General features: G+C 40.3%; 1 protein-coding gene across 9 annotated transcripts in view; it reads right to left on the minus strand.

The window, feature by feature from the left end:
- MIDEAS (mitotic deacetylase associated SANT domain protein) overlaps positions 1 to 27,166 on the minus strand; it is a 79,686-nt gene that overhangs the window by 43,705 nt on the left and 8,815 nt on the right. Inside the window, exons 1-4 of one of the 9 annotated variants that reach the window (XM_083839273.1) lie at positions 8,809 to 8,881; positions 7,204 to 7,551; positions 3,970 to 4,045; positions 962 to 1,162 (exon numbers count right to left, since the gene is read on the minus strand). The gene's annotated coding sequence lies outside the window, so the exon portion shown is untranslated. Of the gene's footprint in view, positions 1 to 961; positions 1,163 to 3,969; positions 4,046 to 7,203; positions 7,552 to 8,808; positions 8,882 to 15,912; positions 17,137 to 17,193; positions 17,281 to 27,166 lie in introns of those variants that run through there. The other 8 variants (XM_083839274.1, XM_083839276.1, XM_083839277.1 and 5 more) reach the window with 8 other exon arrangements.

The raw sequence follows: 27,166 nt of genomic DNA on the forward strand, positions 1-27,166 counted from the left end.
TAAAAAAAGGAAGGGGAGCTCTGAAATCCTGCAAGACTGTGCTTTTAGCAATTATCACGACAAATACAATCCTCCTGTCTTCAAAACCTCCTTCCCGACAACCTCTCCAAGGGGAAAGATCATTCTTTGTCCCCAGCCACCTCATCTGAGGTGCCACAAATGAGCTTCCAGGCCCTCATGTTGCCCGCACACAGGAGCTGCGCCCCTGCAGGGATGAGCACCCACCCCCTCAGTTCTCCAACAGTTTTGCTTAACCCCAGCCTCAAAGAAGCTAAAAGTGCAGCTTATGGTAGTTTTGGGAGGAAGGCAGCACAGCCTCTGCTGTCACAGGAAAGGGCAGTGAGACCCTCACTTTTGCAGGCATTTGGTTGTGAGATGGAAGGAAGTATCATTGTACGGGAAAAAAAAAATAGGGGCAAGGGTTTAAACACAAACACAAGAGAGGAAAGTGCAAGTCTTCTTTTTCCCCTTTCCATAAAAAGCTATGCGTTTACAGCAGCTGCTCACCAAAAAAAAAAAAAAAAGCCTTGAGAGTTATGCATGAGGAATGTTAAGTCACAGCATTACTTCGAAAGAAAGAACAAGTAATAATTTGGACATAAGTGTGATGAAATTCACCTATTACAGTAGATTAAGTTGTGTCAATTCTGTTCCTAAGTCTCTCTCTACTTACATTCTCAGCTTTATTCTCTCATCCTCATTAAAAACCTCAAATCAGCATGAAAGGCTCCCTTGCAGATGAGACATGCCAAATCAAAGTACCGCCCAACCAGACAATTGAACAGCAACAACAACAAAATCACGCATAGCTGCCTGCATGTAAGACCATTACGGAAATAAAAACAGATGACAGAGGCTTCTAAATTTACACAGATCCTACATGTAGCAGGCTACTTTCATATAAACACATAGCTTTGCTTAAACTAATGAGATTTCTACTCCTCAGGTATCTTCAGCTCACCTTCTGCAAGATGCACAGTTCTGGAGTTGGCATCAAGCTTCACACCAGCATCTGTGCAGAGACAGGGATTTCTTCATGAAGCAGTTTCAGAGGCCCAGGGCTTCTGGGCTTCTTCAGGGCTGAAGAATTTATCACTTCCAATTTTTAGATCGAGACCAAGTACAATGCTTCATTTCCATTCCTGTTGTAACATGTAGGAAGCTAACGTGAGAGAAAGGTGAGAAGGTAACTAGGAGGAAGAATGAAATAGCTCTTTTCTGAAGCCATAAGCATATTAGTCTGCAGATGCACTCCCTCTTACACCTACATTCCCAGTACATTTTGTCCATTTGCTAGAACAGGATGCTTTCCTGTTAAATACATTTAGTACCACAAAACACCATGGTAAGTAAGACAAACTATTTCAAAAGACGAGAACCACCCATCCAATTAAGCAGCTGTAAGAACTTGTCACTTTGATTTTTAAGTAGCTTCTCACAATTGCGTACTTTTTATTTTTATTTTTTACTTCTACCTTATCTGATTGTAATAGGACAGATTTGGACATAAAACAGCTACAACCAGTAAAAAGAAGTTAAATTTAATTTTAATTATGCTCCTTATTTCCCTCCCTTAAAGAAATAAAGTTTTTCCCATACATTTCATTTATATTAATATATACACTTTATTTTTATACAGATATTTGTTTCATGAAGAGGAATACACACTTTTTTGGATATGTAAAGAATATTGCGCCAAATTTCTCCATTATCACTGTAGAAACTGCTCATAATTTGAAAGATTTGTTACAAATGCTTGGAAATACTGGAAGATTTCATACACATACCTCCCCCCAGCAATCATTGACATTGGATTTAAAGTTTTGGGTTTTCCCAGCAGCAGTAGGAAAAAAAAAAAAAAAACACCAAACAGCTGTCAGTTGCTCAATTTCCAGTATCATTTCACTAGCTCCCTAGTCAAATTCTAAAATAAGCGTATCTGCAACTCTAATGTTAAAAAAGGAAATTGCTTACCACATTCCAACTTTTAAAGTTTTTTATATCTTAAGCAAGTAAAGTGACTTCTGGTGGTCGTTGAATAAACAGTTTAAGGTAAAGTCCACAGTAGTAAGGATATTTTGCTTGCCTAGCTGCAATAGTAAAACTTCCATCAGCAGAACATGAACGCGTTCTTTTCCTGTTCATTACGGAGAAGCAATAATTCTGCAATAATATCCTCCCTGCTTCTTGCTAATCTGTGTATTTACAACAGTCTCTACTACTGAGAGGGATGTAGCTGTTTCACTAAATCTACCAGAAATAATTTCCACAAGCATTCTGGGGAGGAATGAGAGGAGATGTGCATTTATAAGTAGTGAACACTCTCCCCTCCTCCCCTGGACAAAAATCCCAAACAAATTGCATACAGATGCAAAAAGACAAGGGAAATGCTTAACCTTCTGATTCCTGAATTTTGTCTTCAATTCCCTGATGTAGTTTTGTACACAAAATTGACATGCGGAAAGAACAATCTGTGGTGACCAACTTGCTGAGAGTTGTGGAAAACTGGCCTGGAGCAGAGCACAGCAACCCTTGCCAGAGAGCTGCTGTGGTCTCTTCTGCTGCACAGACCTCAGGGAGCATGCACTGCAAAAACAGCACTGCATCCTTCCCAAGCTCTCTGGAAAACCGCCACGCTTAAAAGCGATCACTGAACACCTCTTCCTCCCTTATTTTCTTTTCTCCCCCAAAGAGAAAGAAAGGTGTACAATTGCAAATGTATGCACCAGCTTAAAGTCATTTATTAGTCTTTAAGGCATGCGACTCCATCACATGGCCCTGAGGCTTCCTCTGGACGCTGGCACCATATCAGGAGATACAATCCATTTATTTTAAGACACAGAAGGGTGTTGTTTTAATCTTCATGTTTGTTTTCAGTTTGAAGTTGCTTTTTCAAAACAGAATCCCATTTGAAATAAGAATACCCACTTCATTATCTTAGTATTTGAAGTAGTGAAGAATACTTCATTAATGTGTTCATTAAAGAAAAAAAAATTTATACAAGATCCACTACTTAAGCATCATAATTCCTTCCTGAAGAATCCTATCTTCAGCAATAGCTCTCATAAGTGCAGTACAATATAATTTTAGCTCTGCACTTTGCTCTATTTATCATCAAATATTTTAGGAAATGTATCTGTAACGACTAAATCTCTTCCAAATTTGCACTTTTTGAAGAAAAAAACACAGCCCATTTTTATATTCAAAATACATTTGGGTAGGCAGCTGTGGACCAATTAATTGTAATGTACATTCATGGCTATTGTACTTCATGGCCTGTATCTCCCTAACTCCTTCAGTTTTTCAAACTCCCTAAGATGCCTATCTGGTTCCTACTAGGCATCTTGTGGAAGTATTCTCAAATTGCTGCTGCAAGCTAATGTAAGCACAAATTTCCATTTATAGCTCTCCTCTAAGAAGTTTTTTCTCTTGTTGAAGGCAAACACTGGCCTCAGTATGATTACAATCCATCTGTGCATATATCTGGTAGAAAAGTTGTTTCCTCTTACAGAGGGTTATATTTGTTTAGCTGTAGTACAGCTGCTCTAAAGCCACTTGGAGTCTAAAAGCATGCTTTTTTGATGTTATGTTTCCCAATGAAATGCATCAGCTGCTGAACAAGAGCCCAAGTCCTAGCTTGAAGAAACAGTATCTCTCAAAGGGGTTGTGTCTACCCCGCAGCTGAACTCACCACTCCCAGGGGTCAGGAAGCACAGGATGCCCTCAACACCAGGCACCTGGCAGTCTGCATGCCGTGACCTGTGGCTGTGGCTGCTGTGACATGCAGGGCCCTCTCCAGTAACTTAGGCCCCACCACCTGCCCCGGCCAGGCACTAAACACCCTGCAAAGACAGGCGAGGTGACAGACTGAAATTAACAGCATAACCATGGATTCCTGCATGGTCCTGCAGCGCGTGTGAAGGCATCCAGGAACACATTCATTACATTTTGGTCTTGAATTATAACTACCTGTTCTGCATTTCCACAAGCAATGAACATACTCAGCTTCTTTTTCAACTTCTGCATTAGAAGGAAAGCAAGCTTCCTAGAATGATCAATTAGATAAAAGAGCCTCGTTACATCACACAGTTCAGACTTCACAGACAGGGAATGCTTTGTGTTCTTCCCCCCCCCCCCCCCCCCCCCCCCCAGACATTAAATACCCATACAGTACTACCCACAGCCCTCAAGAAAAACCCTAAAACAAAGGATCTCCCTTAACTGCTTCAATCCCCAACTTCCAGGAAATGCAATGCTTTCAATGAAATTAAGGTCTTAACATAATTGCAGCCTGATCAAAGGTGGTGTTCTCTCTTACACTATTATGCCATTTCTAAGGTTTTAACTTTTTTGTCTGGCAAGAAGGGAAGAGTGCTATTTGCAAAGCACATTTTATTTGAAGTCAAAGCACTAAGCAGCATCTGCGATCATTAAACAGCTGTAGTCTACGTTGGATATATATCTACACTGTATGTATACATGCTTACATTTATATGACTACACACGATGCAGGTAAAAAATAGTTTAAATGGAACAAATGCTTCATAAGCAGTTTACTTACATATATTTTTCTCAAACTGATACAATATCTCCCAAAACAAACATGCACTGCACAAGCAATCTGATAAAATTATATAGACTCCAGCCTATTCACAGTATCTTTGCAGTAAGAAGCAACTGTAAAAACACTGCTTTGTTTAAATTTTGAAATGAAACTTGTGCATGAGATGCATCCAGGGCACTGGAATTTTTTTCACCTCCAGAAATTAAAGTTGTTTGAAAAACTTCTCAGCTATCAACAAACCGTTAAGTAACATGAAGGTACAACTGCCTTTCTTTGTGTGCACTTAACTAACAAGCTGTAATCGTTCAAATCTGCATTTACGGTGATCTACAAAGGGGAGAGAAAAGATTAAAAATATTTTTCAGCTTGAACAATTTTAATTTTTAGAAGTTACAGTGACAGAGGACGCTTTCCTTCTTAAATCTAGGAACAGCTCATCTAAAATGCCAGACAAATGAGTAAGCTATGGATTTATTAAAGTTAAGTTAAAAAATAGCACCAAGGATACTGAAATCTAATAAACACTTCAGAAAAAAAATCTTAAAATTAATATCACTGCCTTCAATTAAGATGTGAGACTGAAGACATTTTTCCAGCAACTGTATTTAATGATAATAAAGGGCTATTGCTGAACAAATGAACTGACAGTTGACATTGTTCTGCACATATCATATGAACTTTTTGGAATCATTTCAGAATGATTATTAAAAGGAAAAAAATAATTCTTCATATTCATAAAAAATGGGTGGGGAAGAAGTCACATTTAAAGTAATATTGACTCCAGGAATCCAGTCAGCATGCCAAGTATTAACCTTCGCTTTATTTCTTAAGCTGTTTTAAACTGTTTGCATTAACACAGAAAAATCAAGTCAGTGTCTCTTTCCCTTCAAAGTGATTGCTAAGTCATCTGTTCTCAAAATTCGGCATTTGTAAGAAAATCTGCAATGCTGCTGAGACCACAAGTGAATTGTATGAATAAAGGGATATGGAGCGATTAAGAGTAATGAATGCAGCTTTAACTTTTCAGCAAGACAACTGCAAGTAACATTAAATGCAATACACTTTGAAGTAATTTTTTTCCAACAATAAACCAATTTTGATTAAACAGAAAACACAGTTGAGAATTTGACAGCGTAGGGGTACAGAATATCAAAGGCCAAAAGAAATCCAGCTTTCTTCCAGAATAAACTCCTCAGTTATGACCGTCTATCAGCTCTTCATAACAGGACTAGAGTAGTAGCAGCAGCTACGAGGAACACACTGCAAGGAAGCTTTCTTGTTCATGGTCTTTCTTATGTGTTATGCTAAGTGGTAATAGTTGTGTGCAAGACAGTCACGTGCAGAAAACTTATGATAGGAAGCGCAAAGTTTCCGCAAGACTTTGCAGTTGTTACTGTCAGTTTTCAATCCTGTTTGCTGTGGTCTGTATAGCCACATAGAGCAAATGAGTGTCAACATCACACAACATACAGTTGTGCTTTTGTGCATAACAAAGTGCTCCACTCAGCTCCTTATTTGTTTGCAATCCAATAGCACATGCATGCAAGATTGCTATATCCTTTCCACTTTGCAGCAGTTATGCCCAGGGCCAATTTCAAATGCTACATCCATGCTACAGCTATTCCCTAGGAAGGTTTTAACATAAGGGGTTACAAAATAGCAGCCTACCACCTAACCATTTTCCCCTCTTTTTCAAAGAAGATAGCCTCAAAGTCTTCAAATCTATTTTACTGTGCGTTGCACAGCTTGTTGTTTGCAGAGCAGTATCATATTTTTATGAAAATATATCGACACCATGCAAAAATATTCACTGGGAAAGCAAAGAGTTAATCACCATTAAAGTTGGCGCAAAGAAATGGTAGCAAGTAACTCCGTAAAATATTCACTAAGTTTCCTGCATTCAAAGTCATTACACTTTTCTCCTTCACACGGGGTCACTATGTCCTGCCAATTCATCAGCACCCAAAAATAAACTAGTTGAGTAACTAAAGATGTCAATAGATTTTCACATTCCCTCCATGCATCCAAACTGTACGGCTCAGAGGAGTACTTGAACACACCCAGGCATTCTACACTTCATCTAGAGCAATTTCCCAAGCAAATCCTGTCACTTGCAATAACTCAGTGATAGCTGTCACTAAACACAGAACACCATTCCACCTCCAAAGCGTGCTTTTCTCTCACAAATCAAGTCACTTAGAAGGAACTGTTTTCTTAAAAATACTTTTTAGCAGACAGCAAAACTGAGTAAAAGTTAAAGTTCTCTTCATCTTCACAATGCAAAGGGCCCACAGAGGATGCATACACACGAACAAACACGTGAGTGAAAAGAAGGTTGCTATTCTACCTAAGGTTTAGGTGCCACTATTTTGTACGGATGACCTCCTGTACAAACCCTGGTGACAAAACAATCACCCGGACACAGGAGATGCGAATTCAGACTCATATCACACCTTCCCCTAAGGAGATGCCATCAATGAGCTCCTCTGCGGCGAGGCAGAACCTCCATCCCTACTCTTGACATTGTGCCACTACTTGGTGGGTCAGACCACGGCTCCGTAGCCCCTTTGTTACACTATCAGGAAGGCAATTACCCCACCTCAAAACGAGGGTGATACGGCACAAAGAATGTAAGTTACCTGTCAGCAGTGAGACTGCAAGAAAAGGAGAAAGCTGGAAACCGTTTTGCTGCATGTCCTACTGCATCAGACAATGCTTCCTCCCTGGGTAGAGCTTTTGTTGTTGTTTTTTTTGTTTGTTTGTTTGTTTTTGCCTTCTCTTTCAACTCTATCTTTGTATACTTGCTCATAGTTATCCCACAGTTGCCTAACAGCTTGTAAACGTTAAGTGTAGGCTCACATATTAGATCCAGCAAATTCCATGACTGGAAGACCTAATGGTATTCTGGGTCAGGGCAAAGAGCAAGACTAAGTTCCAAGTACATGTTCCTTGCTGCTCGGCGTTTCAGTATAGGCAGCTTGTTGCATCTGTAGACAGATAAAAGTCCCAATGAAATGATGATAAATCCCCCCGGTCCCCCAGCCACCTATTCTTAACTAGGAGGTAAAAAGTTAAAAGCACTTCAGGCTAATAAAAGAGACCGCAACTAAGATTTTACTTCACATTATTAAAGGCTAAACAATAGCCACTGACTCCTTGGTAAAGGTATGACTGTGGCGTCTTGAGCATTTTAACCTAATTAATACGTTAGAAAGCAGCCCTTAACTTCAATTTCTAGGCTGTATTCCTGCAAACGGACCTCCATAAGAGCTACTTGTACAGACCTGGTCACTGCACGGCAACCTTCACTAGCAGATCACATCCTCAAATGGCCTTTCAACAAAAGGGACACCTATAGATCATCCAAAGGCCTAAGCGCAATCCACACCTTTGTTACATATTATTCAAACTAAAATGGTGAAAAGAAGCAGTAAAACCATATTGGTTCAGAGTCTGAAAGAAAAATAGTGCAGCTGTAGATTTACCTGTACCATGTAGCTTGAGAATTAGGTGCATTTTTTTTTTATTAGTGCTCACGATGTGAAGAGCAGGAGAAGCAATCTATCCTACAAAGATCTGAATAACTCTCACAAACATTCATTAGTAGATTTCTGCTCAAATTTTCCACAAGACTATAGAAAACCTGAAGATTTTGTTCCTTAAGAAATTATTTTTCTGCATTAGACAACAAAGAGTTGCTGTCAACATCAGTGCCATCACTGCCCTTTGGCTGAGTCATGTGTGAACCGGTTGGAATACTGAGTTTTCTTGTTTGCTGTTCAACGTCACCCAAACCCAGCTCTATAGTCAGCACAAAAGAAGAACTTGCTAACATGACTGTTTTCCTATCAACTTCCAATCTCAGCTACAACATCCCTTTAAGAAAACATCCCAGTGCACAAGGTCAAGCAATTGTTGATGTTGACAAGCATTATGGCCACTGCCTTTGGTCTCTTACTTGCCTAATGACACCTCTGACAGAGGTGCCTTGTGGAGAAATTCATAAACTCATTAAAAATCAGCTGTGCAACCTGAAGCCAGGTGAAAGGTCTCTAATCTTGCTCTATTGCCCCTGTTGGAGACAGGCCTTGCTTCCTCATAAGCAGTCTGCCCAAGTTTTTGTTTGTTTCCTGTGCTGTACAATTTAACAAATACATACTTAAACAAACCAACAAAAACCCTGCACCTTTGAATACACGTGCAAGCAGGCAGGCAGGCTCATTTAAAATGCCAAGACAAGTTACCTGAATGAGGAAACTGAATCTTTCCGTGTGCAGTTTATTAACAGTTGCTGTTAATATTTAAGAGCTCATCCATCTGTAGAAGAAAATTTTACAAGTCAAGGACTGAAATCCGCATTTTATTTCCTTTGCCAACAAAGCTCTTTGTATTTTAACTTCCTCTGTTTGTAATGGTAAGGTAACTAGGTTTATTTATACTGCAAATGAAAAAAGTCATTAACCTCATAAGATAAGATTTGTTCATTTTTTTTTAAAGAAAAAATATCAAGCACTGACTGCAATTTAGTTTGCTGTGAGGCAGTCCATTATTCACTTAAGCATATAACCTAAGCACAGTATCACATATTCCAAACTTCCTCGTTTTTTAATACTTCAATATGTCAAATATTTACTCTGCATCTCAAATTCAAATTTAAAATTACTTGCTTGTAAGGAGTTCCACATTCTTCTTTTCATACTTTAGGCAGTAAAAGAGCATTTTTATGACATTATTTCTATAGGGGGAAAAATAAAAAAGTACATATTCTACAGAAATAAATAACATTAATAGCAAAAAAAAGTCAGCTAGTACATACCTGAAATATTTCACATTTGCCAAAGAATGAATAGCATTAAAGCCAAAAGGTAAGGAGTCAAAATTGTTCTCATACTTAAGTAGGAAAGAAGTTTCTTAAGTGTATTTTGCATTCCTGCATATTTTTTAAAAAATCACGGTAACAAAGACCACTTAAATACTGAAATTAAATTAGAAAAATTAAGACCATAATCAAAAGCAATATTTTGCACAAATGTTTACTTGTAACAATACCCTTTATGTGCAAAAGACTTTCCAAATACCCAAAGAGGTCAGCTTAAACTATAAGAAAAATGCTCAACGGTAATGCTTTTTAATTCCTTACTTTGATTTATAGCATTCATATATTTCTTCCCTAGAATCTCAACACCCATTAAAACATACTTGTTAAACAAATATGGTTACAGAAAGACTATATGATATACTCACGCTATATATTTAAAAATATTTTTTCTAATAATTTGAAAATAATCAATTTCCAAGAGATATTCCAAATAAATTTATAATTTTAATTCAATATAATAAAGATTATCTCACAAATATTCCTAATGTTTAGCATGTCTTATGCAGGATAACATCTAGAGCTTGTCAAAAAAGATTCAAGACAGTATTTCAACTTGGAATTTTCTAAGTCATGAAATGAAACTAAACCATAGTGGCAGTCAGATTTCCGTGCCAGTTTCACATACATGAGTTTTCGGCACGCTAAATTCTCATCACTGGAATCTCCCATAGCAATCAGAATGCCTTAGGGCTGTGGCTCTCTTTCTTCACACCAGGAATTTGGCAGCACTGGGATTCTGTTCTGAAGTGGTATAAAATCAATTTCAAAAATAGGAAAAGGCTTGATAAATTCTTCTCCACCCAAGTGTAGTAGTTTCCCATAAACAGACCAAACTCTTCTTTCAGGAAGTGCTTGGAAGTATGAACAATACATTACATAGGAAGAAACAAAATCCCAAGAGTATTTTTAACACATGGCACTTCGATTTACTTTACTTTTCAATGATCTAAAGGATCAAGAATCTGCATGGTTAAGGATACTGAGAAACTGCAAGAACAGTTGACTCACATTATTATAAAATTCTAACATAACTTATCACAGATTGCTAAGAAACAGATGCAGGAGTATGAAAGGAGATGCCCAAGGAATCCTAAGTATGCACAAAAATAGCAGATTAAGTTTGCACACCTAAGTGTGCATGATTACACAGAATTTGAAATCACACAACATCCTCAAGCAACCTGGGGACCAAAGAGAAAATGTGCTTTCACCCTACAAACCCTAACGAGGCAATTTGGAGATTATTCAGAATTCTGCAGCTAGTTTCATCTTGAGACTCCATCGCAATGCACACCACAGCCAAGACGAGGAGCATTTCAGCAGGTCTAGTGCCCCACAACACGTAGCTTCAGAGAACAGATTCCAGTTTACCCACACTGAAATGATACAGCTGATCTGGTAGCCAACCATTCAACTCTGTACCACAACCAAACTGCAAAGCCAAATCAGTATTTCTAAAGACTTCTCAGTTAAAAGCTCTTGATAAAAAGATAAGAACAACAACTGCAGTCAAAACTAATGCATGTCTTGGTCACTATAGCTCTAACATTACCCAAACCAATTAAACAATAGATTAAGATAAAAAAAAAAAGCATGATATTCAAGCTTGAAAGAGTAGTCCTTTACAACTGGTACTCTCTAACATCACAGGAAAAATAAACCTTGCTTCTCAGGGAAACAACTATAAGATGATGAGAAATTTAAGGGTGTGTAACTGAACGGTTTGTGTGTGTACACAAACATACAAAATTATTTCAAAAAAATGAGAAAAACACGATAAGAGGATGCACCAATATATATTATTCAATTATAACCTCTCCTACTAGTAAACTACAATGAGGAAGGCCAAGAAACTGAGAAACAACTTTCAGGTGAGAAGATACATTGCAAGAAAGAAATAAGACACAAATACTGACTTAATTTCACTTGCTATCTCTTTACATGCCAACACTGAACACGTAATGAATCAGTAAAATAATCAGCAAAATGTAATTAAAAAGAGATACCAGAACTGTATCACAGTTCATTGCTTCAGTCATTTAAGTACTGGTGAGGACTAAAGCAAGTCATCAAACAATATGGGACTGCAAATTTAATTCTAAATATCCAAAGACTACAAGGGAAAATGGTATTCCATGTTTTGCTGCAGACCTTTCAGGATGCCTTTAAGAAAACAACAAAAATACTAAACACTTTGCCACCACCCCCTTCAAATCTAGCTTATCCCAGTTTTTAACTTCTTAATCAACACCAGCTGTCAACACATCAAGATGCATTCATGTAATTTGTGCATGAAAAGAACATTCATTTCTTAAGAGACGTAAATCCAAAGAATATCTGTATATCTTCCAGGCTAAATACAGATTAGTGAATTACATTAATTCAGGCCTGGAGATGAAGTTGCACCAAACTTGATAAAAAGCGTCAATGCAGAAAAGCAAACAATTAAATAATGAGATTTATTGCTGCATCCCCATTTGCTCCCAAACACTTGAATGTCAGCTCCTGGCAAAAAGCACACATTCACTTTTTTTTTTTCTTTCCAGGGGGAAGTATACAGCTTTTTCTGATAAAAGTCTGTGTATTTTTCAGCTGCTAGAGTTGATCAGCAGAGCACTCTAGAAGGGCTACAGTTGGAGACCATTCAGAAACAGAAGTTATGCAAAACGCTGTGTAGTGCCTATTGAGCAGCCTCATGCTGGAAACACATGCCATTTGTGCACTGGGAGCTACTGTAGCTGCCAAGGAGCTTCCACGCAGCATGCAAGCTGCTGGTATGCAACTACAAAAATTTAAATTATTACTTGAGCAACCACCTCTTTCAGGGACCTATATCGCACGACAGGGATTTGCTGGTTTGAATGCTGAAATCGCACTAGAGGGAACGCATGACTCAAAGCACGAACAACTCCCCTCTGACAGATAGCTCTGTGCCACACTATTCCAATTATTAGGGGAGGTGCTAAGGATGATATTTCCTTGAATTAGCAGTACAGCCCTCCCATTTACAAATTGCTCGGTGACAAGTCTTCCATTTGGAAACTGACTCATTAGCCTTGGCTTGCCTGTGCCAGAATTTGCCAGCTTTCCGGACACATGTTGCAAAACCTCACCACCAGAGCGCCTGCCTTCCACCTCCCACCCCCCAGCATTTTGTATGATGAGCACTCTGAGAAAAGCAGTTTCTTCTCTCCCTTTATGCTACTTAGAATAGAAGTAACTGCACTGGAAACAACATGCACATTTATTGCATTTCATTTAGCAGAAACTGTAATTTAATGCAACCATTATTAAAATTTTATGCAACACCTTGAAAAAACAGATATTTTTTTTTCTTTTAAGACAAAGGAAACAACCAAGATATATTAGACCTGATACAAGCCCTTTCAGTATTCTCATTCCATGATTTGATCACAAAAGTAGCTGCTAAATGTTTACCTGAGCTCAAGGAAATAGCAGTTAAGTTTCTTGAGCAGAAACTCCTCCAGAATTACTAAAGCATATTGAAACTGCAACCACCTTTGGAGATGGGACCACAGGCTAGGCAGATTCCCACTCTGATTCATGGCAGCCACTTGTCTCCTTACGTGCCCAAGCCCCTCTCCTTTCCCCCCACCCCACCCGCTGCTTCCAAACAAGGACTGCAGGTCCTCTATCTGTGGCACCATAAAGGACTGCCTGGCAGCTTGACATAAGAGCATCACAGGAGAGACAACAGGCTCGACAATATCTTCTGTAGTTCTGCAGCTACCACACACAGGTGGCAATAAGAAAGAAAATGCAAAAGAATAAATTAAACCCTGGAACGAGCATGGCTCATACCGTGCCCCAGACATCATTTCTTATCGCCACTACTCCCATGCACCTTGATGGGTTAAAGGCTAGCATGGCTACTGCTTCCTTTTGCTAATATGCAATGAACGTATGACTAATTGCCCTGAGTACCAGAGGACAACTCACAGACAAAAGTTACATGCTCCACGTACACAAGTCCAAAGAATCCTGGTCTAAAACATTTTCTCTCACCACTTAGGCTGTGCAAAGCAAAAGTCAACATAAAGAATGACTGTTGCATCACTACCACAATGATTCAAGGAATCCTTAAGCACTGTTTCTGTTTTCCCCAGAAGAGATTGATATTAGAACACCAAGTATGACATTTACCTCAGTCAAGATATGAAGAATAACACAACGAAAAATATCTACAAATAGAACACCATAGCAATGCACTGACTAGAGTATATTTGCTAATTTTGTGTTCAATGAAATGCTCCAATAAACTTACAGAAGAATCACTACGAAACTAAGTTTGTCATGGGGTAGGTCTAGTGCTAGGGTTAATTAGCCACTCACTAGAGTAAAAAAAAAAAAACACACAACAAAACAAAAACTGCTTCAGCACATCACCACGCTCTTCATTTACAAAGTTATACAAAGTTATATACATTTTACATGAAGCATTTTGTTAACAGTCTAAGGAAACTAACAATATTAAGACAATCCGCGAGTTCAGCTAAAATAGCATGTTCTAGTGTAACACCAAGAAATTTTAAAGCAGCTTTACATTTTTATAGTACTTTCCAGCACAGTGCTCAAAACAAGACTTCAGCATTAAGTCCTCAGCCATGACGGTTAAATATAACATTTCCAGAAAATTGCCTCTAATCTTGGAAAGGCCAATTTCCAAATGGATGGAAAATTACAGGTAGCCAGCACCTTTGAAAAACAAACTTTAGGTACCTTCCATTGTATCCAGAAGAGCTTCGCCCATAATTTTGATCTTCCAAAGTCTGAGTCAAAAAGCTTGCTACTAGTGTCCGTGGCACACTCTCAATGCCTTGTCCTATCAGCCAGCAGTGCAAGATCACCAAACAACATGCAGCTCTTCACAAAAATAACTGAAGTTTAAACCACACGTTCAAAACTTATGCTTTGTCTAGTATTCCTTTCAACCTCATATCTTCTGTGTGCTGACACAGAAACTCTCCCCAATGTTTTTCTCTCCATTTCCAAGCAAGATAGCTGAACTGCAGTTGCTTATTTTAACACAGGCATTTTTCTCCACACCCGCATACAAGGAATTAGATCAGAGCAGGAATTACACTACACTTGCAGGACTATTAGCAAACCTGACTGATTCTCACTTGCTGCATAATCACTTCAGAAACATGAACAAGCTTTCTGTGTATTCTGTGATTTTGGACACTACAGGTGGCGTTTCTGCTGAATATTTCATCTGTGACTTCTACGACAAGCCTCGCTCCACTTCTCCTTTCCCCCCCCCCTTCTAATTCTTCGGTAAAGTCAAAGAGGAACATGGCAGTTCAATACAGAATATATTCTCATTTTAGCATTTGCAATGCAAATCCAGGTTTTGTTCAGTACCGAAATCTTGCACAATAGCCTGTGTATACGTATTCGTTCCAACAATGCTGTCCTATGCAATCACTCTGTAATTACACACAGTCATAAAGCTGCTGCTGTTGCTGCGTGGAACTGCAGTCTCGCCCTCTAAACAACCTAATATCAGTCTCTGCATTAGGACATTTCTTTTCTCTCTTCCCCTCCCTTGAATGCCTACTACTTGCTCCAGTACGGATAGCCCTTCCACTGCACTTGAAACCTGGTCAGGAGGAAATCCAATTATTTTGGCTATTATCAAAAAGAAGCTCTCTGTTTTAAAGCGGCAGCCGAGTAAATCTCTGTCGAGCAAAGAACATTTCTTTAGTTCTGAAGGCTGCAACCACACAAGACTTTACAAACCAAAAATAAATCCTGCTTACGCCTGTTAAAAAACCCGTAAGTATTATATAAGACACTCACATACGTGCGTGGGCGTATTGTCAGCTTTTACTGGTAAACTGCAAAGAATCAGTCCTTTTCAGCTGCTGCCAGAGCAAGAGCTGTACGTTTGAGAGCACGGGACTTTCAGAAATTATCTAATAAATTCCTCCCCACCCCCCTCCGTTGCATAAATCCCAGCAGAGAAACACAATCCGTGCAAACCCAGCCGCTGCGCCTCGACAGGCGCCTGGAGCCCAGCGCGCTGCGCCCGCAGCCCCGGGCACAGGCGGAGCTGCCCCGGCTCGAAGGGAAAACCCCCACAAACCCCAAGCCCGGCCGGGCCGATCCCCCGACCCCCGAGGAGCCCCGTTGGGCCGCTCGGCCGGGCGCAGACACATCGGGAGAGCCCTGCAGGAGCAGCGGGGCCGAGCCCCGAGCCTGGCCCCGCAGCGGGCGGCGAGCGGCTGCCCCGGCCCCCCTGTCACCGCCGCAGGGGCTCGGCCCCCTCATGCTGGGGCCGGCGCCCACCGCCCCAAAACAAGAAGCCCTGGGAAGGGCACACGCACACGCACAGGCACACACACACACACACACACAACCCCCCTCGCCAAAATGGCAGGGAAACGGAAGCAAACCGCGCTCAGCACGGCGGCCCGCGGCTGAGGGACCGAGGGGCGCTTCTCACCTGCGCAGCCAGGCGCGGCGGCCGCCCGCGGGGGCGCGGGGCTGCAGCTGGCGGAGAGGGCAAGGAGGGAAGGCGACGAGAGAAAAACCCCAACAACAACAACAAAAAAAACTTTGTTTCTTTCTCTCCGGGACTCAGGGAAAGCGTCACTTCCTAGTGCGGTAAGCGGGGAGGCTCCCGGGCCCGGGCTCCTCAACTCCTCCTCCTCCTCCCGCCTTCCTCCTCCTCCTCCTCCTCCTCCTCCCGCCGCAGCCCAGCTCCCCGCCGGGCCCGGGCCCCTGCCCGCAGCTCGGCTGCTGCTGCTGCTTGCCGGGAAGGGCTGGAAAGCCCCGGAAAGCCCCAAAAAGTAAGGAGCGGGGAGAGGCTGCAGCGCTGGTTGGGGAGGGGAGCCCTGCAGAGCCGCCTTCAGCACCTGGCCAAACTTGCAGCCTCGCCGCCCCGAGCCGCCTGGCGTCCTGGCCTGCTCCGAGGGGAAAACAGGCAAACAGACCCTAAAAGGACTTGGTTGTTAAGAAACCTCTTGCAGCAGAAGAAAACATGTTATTTTCTATCCCCTTTTATGGTCATTTTGCTCCTCAGGAAGAGCTGTAAAGCACTGGAAAAAGAGGGAAGAGGGAAGGGATTTGTACCTAACACAAATCTGTAGATTTCCTCTGTGCTGTTGGCTGTTTTAGCACACATCTGAAATTTATTTTCACAAGAAAATCCTTCTTTCCACGTAGAGCATACACTGCGGTACTGCTGAGGTTTCTAAAAACGTTCAGCTCGTCTACTGGAATATGGCTTCCCCTCGTGTTGAGCTGAAATAAAAAAGTGTGCTGGCAAACGCAGGCACACTGCTCCTCTTAAGGCAGGAAATAAAGCAGCTGCTTCGTCACTGCTCCCCCTGTAGACTGCCACTGATACTTGAGTTTATTAGCAATCAAGAAAACTTTCAGAAAACAACATGTAGACAGCACTCAAAGATTAGACTCTTACTTAGTGAAAAGTGCCAAGCAGCACGAAAATACCAAACGTTTTTCCCCCAACGTGCACATAGCCACGTTTAGCTCCATGCAGCCTTGGATCATGCAGCACACGCAGGTCGGCATACCTTTTTCAGGCCAGCAGAGCAGCTTCACTTCTACCATGCATATTTCACCAGAGTGAAATATATTAACATTTTTGCACTGCTCACTCTAGTTTGCATTTCTTTCACAATAGTTCCTGGCTTTTGTGCAGAACTTTTTACCAGGGAAGCTGGAAGATGCACAGAAAAGGGAGCCCGGAGAAGTGACTTACCCATGACTACAAAGCGTATCTGATGCATAACCAGGTTTCTCTGATGAGTCCCAGGTCAGAAGTCTAATTACCACACCCAATCTTTTCCTGTCATGATACAGAGAATAACAGTGAGACATGGAGGTATACAGCAAAATAGTAGCCAGAGGTGCTTTTGGTGAAGCTTTTTTCTTTTTCTTTCACAATCATAGGTAGCATTTGATGCAACGCTGGCTCAATAGGACATTGAAGGAAAACTCTTCTTTATTACCATTAATACATTTACTCTTCTAAACTCCTGAACAGATAGGAGCAGTAGGTTAACAACTATGTAAGTGTTCACAACTGTTCACAAATTACCTCATACGTAAAGCAAACTCAAAGTAATTGAACATACAATGACCAAAACTGAAGTCAAAGGCATACAACCCACGAGTTTAACTTGCTCTAATAAAGACTAAAAGGACAAATTCCATAAACTGAAGTTGTCTCCTTCTCTGTTACAAGACATTAAGCAATCAGTGTTCTCCGTGAAACACATCAGATATTGATAAGATTGAAACTGCTTATCTCAACTTCCAATGGGGCGAGGGAAGTCTGCCATGACTGTAAATCATGTTGTAACAGCAAAGTGTAGCCCTTCCTTCCAGCCAGAACAAATGCATATCATACTTCACCTGTTTAGAGTTTGGGAAGTGAAATGATGAGCAGCATCTCACATTTCACAATACATAATCATGTAATAGCAGCAGACAATGGCAGAAACGTCATTATCTGGCTACAGATGCTAACATTGCACAGACCAGGGAATATGCTTTCTACCCTTGTCTAGGAGACATCTTAACATTGTCATCCTTTGTCTCCTGAATAATGTATAAGGAAGATGGGAATCCATTCTTTACTGATCCAGAGATAAAATAGTAACAAGGTCAAAGCTGAAAGACACTGTAAGATGCAAGATCTATAGAAAGGCATGGTAATTCCTAAACATACAGGCAAGCCTATAGGTACACCAGCAAGTTTATATGTCTGAAGTAGAAGAATCAGACTTCAAAGACACCATGGCATGACGAGTGTTTATAGAGCAGTATGCTACTGTTTACCTTACTGAGCAATAAACAAGTTTTATGAAGTGTTTTCTAAAGGTTCTGCCATTGTACAGTCTTCGTTTTTTTCGATTCCTCACACTATGTGGTCCTCACATCTCCAGAGCCAGCCATCAATTTTCCTCCTTGCAGCAGCAGCTTTTGCTAAGCTTTTTTATTTTTTTCCTTCTCTTTTCAGCATATGCTGAGACTGAATGAAGGCTGCATTTCTATCAATTTTACAGCAACAAAATTTAGTACACATATATTCCTTAGTATGTCATTACTTTATTACTACATTAAAGGAGGATATTAGATCTCCTAGCTATCATAATATAAAATCTTAGGTTTCTTTAGCTTGTACAGACACATCTTGTGCTGTAACACCATTGACTCATATCATTAATAAACTGGATTGCAGTGAGTCAGAATTTGGATTAAAGACTATGCTTTACATACTTTTTGCAAACTGGATGATATACTCAGTAGGTGGCACTCTTTTCACCGAGTCAGAGTAGAGAGAATGTTCCATCCTCTTTCTACTTGTCATAGTTTGGACTAGTGCTCCAGCACTATGTGACCCAACATGAAGCTATTAGTTCTCCGTGAAACTAGGTATAAAATGAAAGCCCTCATCACTATAGCTAACAAGAAAATAATTACACTCTTTGTAATAGGAGTTTTACGTTCCAATAAGCTAAAAACATCTTAATTACATTGAAATGTCCATTGCATGCGGCATTTTTCTTCAAAAATAAGCAATGGCATAAACCAGTAAAAAATAGCTGCACTGTTTATCCTGCAAATATATTCAATGCTCAAGGGCAGGGCTGCCTCTTGACAGGCTAGAGGAACAGACTGACAGGAACCGCATGAAGTTCAACACAGAGCAGAGCCCTGCACTTTGGCCAGACAAACCCTTTGCCATTTCACAGGCTGGGACAGACAGGCCACTCAGCTCCACTGAATAGGAGCTGGGAGTACTCATGGGTAGTGTGGTAAAAAACAGAAAAGGGAAATGATTATTTCCCTTTACTTGGCATGTGTTAGACTGCTTCTGGAATACTGCATCCAGTTATGAGCACTCCAGCACAAGAAAGCTGTTGATAATCTTAAGCCAGCAGAGAGGCAAAATGGTCAGGGGCTAAAGCAGATGTCCTGCGAGAAGAGGCTAAGGGAACTGGACCTGTCTAGTGTGGAGAGGAAAACAGGTAGGGGGAGACTTAATAGCAGTTTTCCAGTACCCACAAGCCTAGATCTTTACCAAGAAGACCTAGAAAGAAAGGTAAAGTCAGGCTTTTTATTGAGTGGGGTCATAAGAAGAATCAGTGGCCGTTCCAATCAGCTAGGGAAGATAATGAAGCAATACAACAGGTTGCCACAGGAGGCTGTGGAAGTTGTGGAATTTCCTTTCTTTGAACTTTCCAATACCTGACTGGACATAAAAAACAAAAACAAACAAGTAAACAAACAAAAACAAACAAACAAAATCCCTAAGCAACACAGCCTGAATTCAGTGTTGAACTCAAATAATTCTATAATTCAAGAAACAAATCCCTTTATCTTACAAAAGAGAAACTCTAATTAAACTATAATAGTGGGTTTATTTATGATTTTTTTAAAGTCTTATAGGAAATACAAGTGATTGTATGTATTTAAGGTTGGTAGGGTTTTAATTTCCAGGTTGAGAATTTAGAAGACCATCAACATAAATACAAAAAAAAAAAATCCCTCACTCCCAGCACTTTTCATCTGCATTATTTTAAGAGAACATGTTTATAAAATGTTTTTGTCTTTCTTTTTATACAAGATGAATTTATCCCTATTACTGAGAAATTTGAATTTCCCCCATATTAATGTCTTTTCCTCATCTTTGTCAGAATTAAAATGAACTATCCAAGATGCTACATTTGAAATATTATTCTAGGATACAACTTCTCTTGAAAAACTTACTGCAATAATACAGAATGTTTAAAAATAAAGGCTTTGCATTTTTTAAGAGTTTACAAAAAAAAAAAAGTCTTGAATATTTATTTTACTCTTCATATCTGAATTTAAAAGCTGAAAGTTTAAAAGTTGAGGAAGAATCAGCTTCTTTGATTTGCTTAGAGAAAAATGTGTGTTTATAGAGCGCGTGTAAATATACACATATATAAACACAAAAAGTGTCATGAACTGACTCTCTGAGAGCCAGGATGAGACCTTCTTACATGAGGGAAAAGGAGGGACACGGTGGTTTAGGGAAGAAACCACATGTAAGAAAGTTATTCACATTGCTTGAACACTACTGAAAGAAGCCCAGCCACCATAGTGAAAAAAGATAGCGTAAGAATTTATGAAATACAGAATTATATGGCATGCTGAACCAAAAACTGAGAGTTTCTTCCTAATTTTGCTAGGTTGTAGCCTTAAACATATTTTGCAGCCTTTCTGCGCTTACTATCACTTTTCCCACAAACCTCCATTTTTTCTTTTAAAACCAATAGTCTGTGGAACATCATTCCCTGTTTATAACTGAGGAAAAAAAAACATTTGGAGAAGCTGTGTGTGCACTTGAGGGTCAGGATCAAGGGCCAGGCATGGCTGTGATGCAGCTGCAACGTAGCCACATGCAAGAGCCCCAGCTTAAAGCAGCTCCCAAGTAAATATGGCAGAAGCCCACAGGGAGGCTTATTTTTGTGGGTAACTTCCACTAAGTCTATCTCCCCCCCACCCCCAAGGCTATCTGTGCTATCTTTAAGTTGGCTTTGAGCCCAGGCAGACAGACCCCCCAGAAGCACTCAGGGCCCTCGGAGATGTGCTTAGGGCTCCAACAGCAACAAACCAACAAGAAAAACAAATATCGAGAACATTTACTGCAGAGTAATATTCACAGCTTCATTGAATTCAGTGTAGTAACAGAAAAAGGCTAGACTTAGGAACAATGAGGCAGAACGTTCTTCTGTCTTTATATAACTTTCATGCTACATCTCAGCAATTATTTTTCTGGATGACAGGCTAGGCTGTTCCTTTAATAAGAAATAGTCTGAGTAGACCAATTTATTATTGAAGCATAGATTAGTTATTGAAATTGATAATTAGTCTATTTAGTACCCTAATCTGCTTTGGTTCAACTTATATTTCATTTTCACATACATGACGTTCCTCACAGGAACACCAGGATGAAGGCAATGCTCTCTTGTTCTCCTTTGGATGGAGAATACAACCAACATTCAGCTCTAAGATTTATTTATTTTTTAATCTTGAATAAAAAGGATTCCTATTTGTGCAGGAAGTCACAGGCCCTATACCGCCTGAATAGTTCCTACACTATCCAGCTCATTAATAGGAACTGTCAGAAGAAAAAGGATTTAAGATTTCCTCACATCCCACTGTTTGTCCCAGCTACTGACTAGGAATAAAACAGCAATCCTGAAGGATGATGCTAAGAATATTTTTGCACACATTCCTTCGCTGTGGCACTAAGTAGAGAAACCAGAAATGCAACTGAGTTACAGGAGTCCTTTGTATTTCTGTTCTTTCAAACACATCATCTTACATATATATTTTTTTTCAAATTAGAGAGCTCACAATGCATTTTGAAATTTAAATGCATTTTGTAAAAAAGCATTTCTGTTGTCAAGCATCATTAAAAATAGTATCCATTCCTGAAGAAGTCTATTCAATCTATCCTTTGCATACAAAGAATCTCTATCAAATAATGAAGAAAATAGAGATGATAATTTGCTAATATCTTTACAAAAATATAACAATTCTGTGCCCACAGAAGTAAGTAGATTATTTGCCCTACAGACATCAAGAAGCAACTCATAATTAACGTCACATGGTATAAAAGTATCTGCAGGATTTGGAGCCGTGTTCAGTATTTCTGTTATGTATACTTTTAAGGTACAATTCATAAACACTTGTTTATGAATATGTGGGTAAATATATGTACAAATACAGCAGCACATCCTTAAGTCATCTCTTATGGAGGACATCAACAGGGAACTTCTGAGCTTCAGTAGCCAACAAGTACCAATCTCAAAGCCCTTTTCAAATCATTTGACACTGACAATTATTCCAGGAGCTTTCAGCCCAAACAGCCTGTAGTGTCACTGTAGTGACAATGACTCAGTGCCACTGCAATTAAACTGAAACACATGCAGTATAAATCCAGCAGCAAGGGGAAAATCAGAAAGTAAGCTTTCCCTATCATCAGGCTCCTTATTTAGCATATGGTGCTCTGTTCAACGGGGACTCCATTCCTATTCCATCCCATAAATAAATTATATAAAGGGAAGGGGATATAAATCCATCACAGTGGGAGACACCAACATGTATAAGTAAGAGTTATATGACAAGACACGTACCAAATATTAAAGGTAATGTGAAACCACATGATTATGGTTGATGATCTTAGCTGTCTCTCCACTCATTAATCCCTCTTTATTGAGGCTCCATGCTTGCCCGTGCTGGCAGTTGACAATGGTACAAACAAGGCTGCAGAGGTTTTAATATCATCACAGTTATACTGCAAGGTAGTTGGTGAAGTGCTGTGCAGTTTTTATTCTTCTAGGATTCACAAGCAAGTTACATCATACTGATTTTCATGCCTGCACACTGGATGTATTTTGGCAGTCCTCCAAGCTGTGTTCCAATGCAAATTTGTGCCCTACTGTGCTCTTAAATCTGTTATATAGTACATAGCGTGTTTGATAATACAGAAAGTTAGTTCAGGTCCTCTCTGTATGTTGGTCAGTACAAAACTCATTATGGATTTTCCTCTCTTTTACTTCCTTTTCTCTCCCCTCGTCCCCCTTCTTATTTTTTTAGTAGAATCTCATATTTTTTTCTTTCCCTTGTCAATGGGAAATTAAAAAAGACTCATGTCCGAAGTACAAAGCTCAACTAGAGCTATTTTTCAATATCTACGAAGAGCAAAAGCTGCAATTTCCATGCACTAGCCCTACCTAGGATGTGGTATTCCAAGGCAGGAATGCTTCCTAACTATGGATGTGGCTATATTACTTCTTATTAGTCACTAATGATTTGAACTACCAGAAATACATTAACATTGGTCTATTCTCCCACGTGCCTGGTGACAGGACGAGGGGGAATGGGCTAAAGTTGCACCAGGGGAGGTTTAGGTTGGATATTAGGAAGAAATTCTTTACTGAAAGGGTTGTTAGGCATTGGAATGGGCTGCACAGGGAAGTGGTTGAGTCACCATCCCTGGAAGTCTTTAAAAGGCTTTTAGATGTAGAGCTTAGTGATATGGTTTAGTGGATAACTTGTTAAGTGTTAGGTCAGAATTTGGACTAGGTGATCTTGGAGGTCTCTTCCAACCCAGATGGTTCTGTGATTCTGTGAAAGTGTCAACAAACACATGCTTTCATGGCTGTCACAAGACTGCTAGCCTGAAAAAAAGGGGAAGCAGCAATTCTACCAGGCAGCAATGACATCTTTTATCAATGCATCTCAGGCACTTTGTATTTAGTAAGCATTTTGTATGTACTCTCAAAACCCTTCCTTGCCCAGAAACTTAGAAGTACCTTTCCTCCCTTGCAAATGCATGCTCCTCCCTTCTCTCCTGTACTCTTGCAGGGCATTCTCTAGCTCCTTGAAGCCACAGTGGACCAAGAAAGCAAAGGCAACTGCAAGAAGCTAATGTAACTGAGACCTGTGGTAGAACAGACACAGGTATACACATGATCTGTGAAGGTAAAAATTGGAAAAGGTAATGAAATACCAAGCAAAAACACTTGCTCTAGCTTTATGTATCTGCTGGATTTACCATAGCCTCCGCTTATAGGTATTCTAAGTTAGTTTCTTTGCTCTTTCTTCATATGTGTCAGAGAGGCCTCCAATACCACGAAAAGTAATGGTAGTACTCTGACAGTAGGTTTCTCTGCTTTTAGATTAGAGAAAGATTAGCTCTTGAAAAACAGAGTGGCTGAGCGGTAGAAGATATTCTTCCCACCCAGGTTCAAAGCAACACGAAAGACAAGAAAGAACCACCAGAAGACCTCCTAACATTGTCACGATGCACTACAAAAAGATGACTTTGTAATTGCAGGGTGGAACTTTGTTGCACAAGAGGCACACAGAAAAATTAACAACGACATACAAAATTAGATGGAGTTAAACAGGAACATATTTTTGGAGAGCATTTGTGAAAATTGCAACTCTCACACAATGCTTGAACTTCAGTCTTGTCAGTCATCAGCTGTGATACGAATGTCATTAGCGGACACTCAGCCACTATTTTTTCAGCTTCCCGTCTTCATTTCTCTGACACCCAAACAAAATTATGTCATGCCATTTCATATTCCAAAAAGTATCAGTGGGAACCATGAGAAAAGACAAGTCGTCATTCTATTTAAAATTAACACGCTTTCCAGTGTTTGCAAAGCCACTACCCAGTACAGTCACATAGATGACTATCTCATTAGTACTGTCTCGCATGTTAAGCCACAGAAACATGCACAAAGAACTACGAAAGAAAGGTATCCAAACAAGATCTCATTTCCTCAGCAGATGATCCCCCAAGTGATCATGGGACAAGTGATCCCCCCAAATGCCCTTAGACACTGTCATTTAGATAGCCTCATGCATTGCTTAGAAATCAGATAGCACCATGACTGCTGCCAACCAGCCACGCTGAGTAAAACACAGCATGCAGTTATAATCTGAAGCAGGTATTGCTTAGCTGACTCAGACCTGCCAGTTACCCGTTGTCAATCAGCCTCTGAAAGACAGACCCCATTGTTATCCTGCAGTTGCTGAGCTGAGAGTCAAACAGTTGTCATCCAAGTGTCACATTTCCAATAAAATACTTTACCACCCGTAATAATAGAGGGCAAGCACAGCTTTGTAGAATACAGTCACTGACACCATTGATTCCTTCCAGGCCAGTTGTGCTCACTGATCACTCTTCTTTTCCTTAGAGGAAACAGGTGAAAGTCTTTGCAAAATCTCATTTCCAGGCCAGTGGAATACAGCAGCTGATTTGCTGATACCCAAGTTGTTAATAATTGAGTGATAACAACCAAGTGCATTCCAAAAGGTAATGTCCATATGCTGAATGGATGAGAAGCATTTTGCTAATATCCAGCAGCTCTGAAGCAAGCCTTGTGCAGAACTCCAAAAGCGTGCTTTTGGTTATCATGAGGCTTCACAAGTCTTCACAGACTTCTTTGACAAAGCACTACTTGTTTTTCAGAAATAGCACTGCATAACATGATGCTAGTGCAAGAAAAGTTTTTTTTCTGAAGTTTTTCCCTCCGTGTTCACACCAGTCCTATTCTCCTTTTGTCAGCTTCCTTCCCTCGACTTAGAATGGCTTGGATTGGAAGGGACCTTAAAGATCACCTAACTCCAACCCCACTGCCAGGGGCAGGGACACCTCCCACTGGACCAGGTCACTTACAACTGTAGTTGTAAGTAACAACTTACAAAAGCCACAAAAACACTACGTCAAACTGAGAAGCATCTCTATGCTCTGATTAGCAGGTCCAGTTACAGGCTGAAGATACGTGAATTAAAAGTGACAGCACTAGGTTTTATGCCTTATATATTGAGTAATCTCACGCCAGCCCCCTTTTCATGTTTTTGTGCTTTGAGACACATCCACACACGAGGCTACATGGACCTGACAATCAGCGGTGCAACTTGGAAAGCTGTTCTACCACAGACTGGTTTATAGGAGACTGAAAACAGCACAGCTAACTGAGAAATGAGTCATGGGATGCAATAGAAGAATATAAAATACTTGCAGGGGGTCTAACCTCTGAACGTGAAATGCAGTGACTAGCTCCTTCTGCCTAGCTTCTGTTCTTCTGAGTTACCAAGAAAAAAATAATGGACAGATGCATCTGAAATCCCTACGCTATATGGAACAGTATAATTTAATCCAGTGCTGAATCAACGTATTTGAGGCAACATCACAAAAGCAAAGATTTATAGTGATGGAGGTAATGCAGTTAAAAAAACAAACACACATGCAATTACTTTGAAGAATCCTATTTCAAAACAAATCCCATCGCATGCACAAGCCTTCTCTCCAGAGTCCTTAGAACTCAGCAGTTGTGGTTCAAACAGCTGTTCCCCTTTTTAAAAAAATGACTTAATTTTTATTCTTTTTTCTCCTCAACAGCACTAAGAATAGTTCTCTCAATTTTTGAGGTTAAGACTCAGCAATTTCAGTCCTGCACTGTTAGAGTACTGTGCTCCACCCTCCTTCAAAAATTTAAGTGCTCTTCTAGGAGAGTCTGCAAGTAAGAATTTTTCTGATTATGTAAAGCTCTAAATTCCCAAATGTACTTTGGATTTTCAAAAGTCCTGGAAGGTCTGTCCTGGTTCCAGTTAGGACAGAGTTAAGTAGCTCATAGTAGCTGGTAGGGTGCTATGTTTTGGATTAGGATGAGAAGAGCGCTGATAACATGCTGATGTTTTAATTGTTGCAGAGCAGTGTTTACACCAGGCCAAGGACTTTTCGGCTTCTTGCTCTGTCCTGCCAGCGAGCAGGCTGGGGGTGCAGCAGGAGCTGGGAGGGGACAGACCCAGGACAGCTGACCCAAACTGGCCAAAGGGGTATTCCATACCATCTGACGTCATGCTAAACAATATATAGGGGTGGCTGGCCGGGGTGGGGGGGCCGGCTGCTCGGGAATAGGCTGGGCATCGGTCAGCGGGTGGTGAGCAATTGCATTGTGCATCACTTGTTTTCTTACACATTATTATTGTTAATACTATTATCATTATCACTATTATTATTATTATTGTTATTATTATTTTCCTGTCTTAATAAACTGTCTTTATCTCAACTCACAGGCTTCACTTTCCCGTTTCTCTCCCCCATCCCAGAGAGGGAGGGGGGAGGGTGAGCGAACGGCTGTGTGGTGTTTAGCTGCCAGCCAGGTTAAACC

The sequence above is a fragment of the Anser anser genome, assembly GCF_964211835.1.
Source record: "Anser anser genome assembly, chromosome: 5".
NCBI lineage: Eukaryota > Metazoa > Chordata > Aves > Anseriformes > Anatidae > Anser > Anser anser.